This window comes from Triticum aestivum, chromosome 2B (genome assembly GCF_018294505.1).
Source record: "Triticum aestivum cultivar Chinese Spring chromosome 2B, IWGSC CS RefSeq v2.1, whole genome shotgun sequence".
In the NCBI taxonomy this organism is placed as follows: domain Eukaryota; kingdom Viridiplantae; phylum Streptophyta; class Magnoliopsida; order Poales; family Poaceae; genus Triticum; species Triticum aestivum.
Window position 1 is genome coordinate 370,780,312 of NC_057798.1, and position 4,386 is coordinate 370,784,697.

General features: G+C 43.7%; 1 long non-coding RNA gene across 1 annotated transcript; it reads left to right on the forward strand.

Annotated features, from left to right (window-relative positions):
* The first annotated feature begins 635 nt into the window (after window positions 1-635).
* LOC123044957 (uncharacterized) lies at window positions 636-4,102 on the forward strand. The gene is made up of 3 exons (XR_006420821.1): window positions 636-1,053; window positions 3,121-3,124; window positions 4,091-4,102. It is a non-coding gene; the product is annotated as an uncharacterized lncRNA (long non-coding RNA).
* The last annotated feature ends 284 nt before the right edge of the window (window positions 4,103-4,386 follow it).

Below are 4,386 nucleotides of genomic sequence, written 5' to 3' on the forward strand. Positions count from 1 at the left end.
GCGAACAATCAGTCGAAGGAGCGGAGCGCGGGCGCACTCACTCTAACGGCGTACCTTTCGCATGATGGGTCAGCGAGGAAATGGGAACAACAGCTTAAGCCATTAGGTGTAGGCGCTTTCCAGAGGTGGAAGATTTACGTTCTTCCTATTTGACCCAAAACTGATCGATCTAGCCATGAGCAGGTTGAAGAGAGCTCTAACAGGCCTTCGAAGACCGAACCCACGTATGTGGCAAAATACGGGGATGACTTGTGGCTAGGGGTGAAAGGCCAACCAAGATCGGATATAGCTGGTTTTCGGCGAAATCTATTTTAGTAGAGCGTATGATGTCGATGGCCCGAGGTAGAGCACTCAATGGGCTAGGGTGGCACCCATTTCGCTTTACCAACCCCAGGGAAACTCCGAATAAAGGCCGTCATCCTTAGTACAGACAGATTGATTGGGTGCTAAGATCCAAAGTCGAGAGGGAAATAGCCCAGATCGTACGCTAAGGTCCCTAAGCAATCACTTAGTGGAAAAGGAAGTGATCGAGCGATGACAACTAGGAGGTGGGCTTGGAAGCAGCCATCCTTTGAAGAAAGTGTAATAGCTCACTGGTCTAGCTCCATGGCACCAAAAATGTCTCATGGCTCAAGTGATTCACCGAAGCGACGAGACCTTGAAAGCAACTTTTTCAAGTGTTAGTAGCGGGACGTTCTGTCAATCGGGGAAGGTTTTTGGTGACAAGACCTGGAGATATCAGAAGTGAGAATGCTGACATGAGTAACGAGAAATCCTATGAAAAACACGATCGCCTGCCAGTGGAAGGCTTTCTGCGTTCAGTCAGTCTACGCAGAGTGAATCGGTCTCTAAGGAACCCCCGAAAGGGCTTCCGTCCGATGGGTACACGAAAGTGACGAAGTTGCTTTGACTAATGAACCATGCCTGGATCGTCGGAGTGAATTGGATGATCGGGCCGAGGGCTGCCCCCTCTTCCCCTCGCTCTCCTTTCCTTAATATTCACCGTCGAGTCATCAAAGTCGTCAACTAATTCAGAGGGGCTCGGCTGGCCCGGTCGCCCTACGCTACTGGCGCTTCCAAAGGCGAAGCTCTCGTCTTTGGCAACCAGCAAACGGAGGGCTCAAACCTGTAGTTTTGAAGCAAGGGATGAGCGCGAAAGCCGTTGCGCTTCCGTACACGCGCATACGTTTTCTTGCTGGGGCGGACACGGATTTCTCTCTAAAGGCGAAGAAAAAGAAGTGGGCGAACACTCGGCCCAGCGGGCGAACATGCCGGCTTCGGCTCCGCGCACCTCGGATTCGGCAAGAATCTCATTTTTTGGTAGTACGAAGGGGGAATTGGCCCAAAAATTGGATAGGGGTAAAGACGCAGCCGGGTGCCGACGGCTTATTCAAGTGCCCCCCGAACCGCGCGAAATGGTCGCCTATTACACGGCTCACAAACTCTGCCTGGGATGGGGCTACCTATTATTCGTAGGCGGTACGTACGGTGCAAGGACCATAATATTTTATCAATAGGTTATTATTATTTTATTCGAAACAATGTTACTCCTGTAGATATGCATCAATATTTCGGTCTTTTGAGATCTCTTCTCTCACTTTCGGAGCACAGTTGGTCCTCAATTTGAAAACCGACAAAGGTGACTTCTTCCTTATTCACGCCTTGATGCACCTTTTTTCGTGTTCAATCTCGCCTAAGAGCAGTGCATCGATACAACAGAGTTCTTATTCTTACCCTTCAAAAGATCGGGAAAGGTCATTCTAGGCTCTTTATCAGATGTATCATTCCATCCTTTACCTTGTGCCATGCATGATTCCTAGATCGATGGAATGATCAATTCGAACTTTAGGAATGCTAATCAACCAAGGGAAGCAAAAGAGATACAAGCGAAGGTTCATTGTTTTATTTGAAGTAGTGAAACTAATCAACCAAGCGAAGCAAAAGAGATACAAGTAGTGATTATTATTAAAAGATTGGAATGCTATTAAGCATAACGAGACGCTAGCTCACGTTGGCATCTTTCAACCTTTCAGATAACTTCTCTCCATACTAACCAAAAAGAGCAGGGCAGTTTTACTACCATTAGCGAGTAGTTCCCTCTCCATTTTGCAATACAAATATAAGATCACTATTACTACGAGTGGTGAAAACGAAAGCAATAGCCGCGTACTGGAATCCCAGTAAAGAAGAGTGATTTTCGTCAGAAAGAACAAAAGCTGGAGGAATGCGATCCAGAAAAAAACGGAAACATTGCACTTTTTTTCGTTTGCAAGTAGTTGAAGAGGGAATCCACTACCAAAAGAGAAAGAGTTCAGCTGCCCCGATTTCTCGAAGGGTAAGAAGAAAATAAGAAGTCCAATGATCAATTCCGGAAACCTCTAGACCAGGATAACTTACTAGTCATTCGAATATTTGGCCAAGTTATTGGATTAAAGGGAACATTACATATTAGTTTTTGTTTTAGTCGTCTATATTATGGAAATCTAATATAAAATATTGTCCGCCATTTGGCTACTTGAGTCCTGGATAATTCTTTTGATAAATTATAGGTCATTAGAGGAAGAGCTTCTTTTATGTACATATTATAGGTCATCAATAATATAAATTTTACTATGATAAATTACACAACATCATGATCCACCTTATTTCGTCATTCTGTAAGATAATACTCCTAAAATTCTTTTGATCAAAAGTGCGATTCTTCAAATAGTCTAGATATTAGAGGGTTTTTGGACAAATTATATTGTTAATATACTTTATGGTTATTCTTGATGGACAATAGGATTATGTTTCACTCAATAATATTATTGACTAACCACTACCAAGGATCAAACCCTGGATCGATGAAACCAAGGTATAATTGTCCCCAGGGATAATGCAAAAATAACCGATACAGTTCGCAAGGCGGGTGTGACCGATGGATTTGAAGAAGGAACTCATTTTTTACTGATTCAGACCATTTACCGGAAGAGCGGTATGGTTCAGAAGAGGTACTCATAATATAGATATCGTTTAACGAATTCCCGATCGATTACCAATTCATTAAGCCTAGCTATACCTCCTCAGGTTCCAGCCTACCTGTCAACCTGCTCTGACATACCCTTCTAGCTCACTTGAAAGGAGAGTTGTTGCTACTGTATGAAAGTCTCGATTAAATAAAGGGATAAAAAGAAGGGCTGGCCCGTTAAAAGGACGCTTACTTTGCGAACGAAGTTCAGAATCAACAAGGGTTCTCCGAACGAAGGGAGTGTACAACTGGGGTGCAGCCCAACTTTTTTGTTGGAGATATAGAATGGAGTTCTTCACGAAGTTCGAGACAAAGGAAAAAAAATCAAAGTTTCTCTATAGCCTCTTCGTTTTGAGACATTATGGCTTTGGGGTCGACCCCGGTAACAAAAAAGGAATCCATAAGAACTTGGGATCCAACACCATGATAAAATACTACCCTCATGATTAGACCATGTCCCTGAGATTTGATAAAAAAGGTGCATTAGCGGTTAATACGTTGTAATTAGATAAGTTATTTGGAATATGACGGAACGAAAGACCAAGGAAAGGAAGAAGATCCCATGTCTTCTTCTCTTCCCTGAATGATCTTCGGAAAAACATAGGAATTAGGTCGATGCTGCTCAAAGAATAGCTCTGGATACCTGTGTTTCCAATACTGACTTCAAGAACATAACGGTTCACTCCCTCCTATGGATAAGAAGTAGACAACTCGATGTGATGATAGCCATTTCTCAATTTAGAAGGTAGAGCAAGTCCAAAGCAAAGCTGTCTTAAGTAGTGCCCCCACCCCAATACTCGCTAGTTTCTCTGGTATCCTGTACTTCCCAAATATAGCGCTCATTAACCTGTGGAAGGAAAGCAAAGGTCTCATCCGACGAATTGACACTTGATCGATATGCTTCTTTAACAAGAGCGGAACATGTGGTTGGTCGACCTATGAGATACTGGAACATCTCGTGGTCAACGATGAGAATTTGTTTTTGGATCCTTCCTTTTTAGGGAAGATGGTTATAGATCTTTCTCTTTCCCTAAATCCATGTTGGTTTGACTGTGGATTCTATTCAATTAATACTTTGACTAGTCGGAAGGGCATGCTGGAAAATTCCATCGGTGCAGGAGCTTCTACGATTGATTGTTCGAAAGTCAAAGTCGTTTCGTTAAGTCAATTGAAAGGTGGGTTTTATCAGTAATAAAATGGAAAGGGGGATGGGGGGAGGTGAGCCGGTTATGCTTTAAGTGAGGAGACAGGAGCTCTCGAGCTTAGATAAGTTCCCTTGGCCAGACAGAGGTCTAGGGGGAGTCCGGATAGAGGACTCTTTTGACTGGTGAGCCCGCAGATTAGGAAGGCGGCCTGCCAACTGCGCAAACAAAGCGACT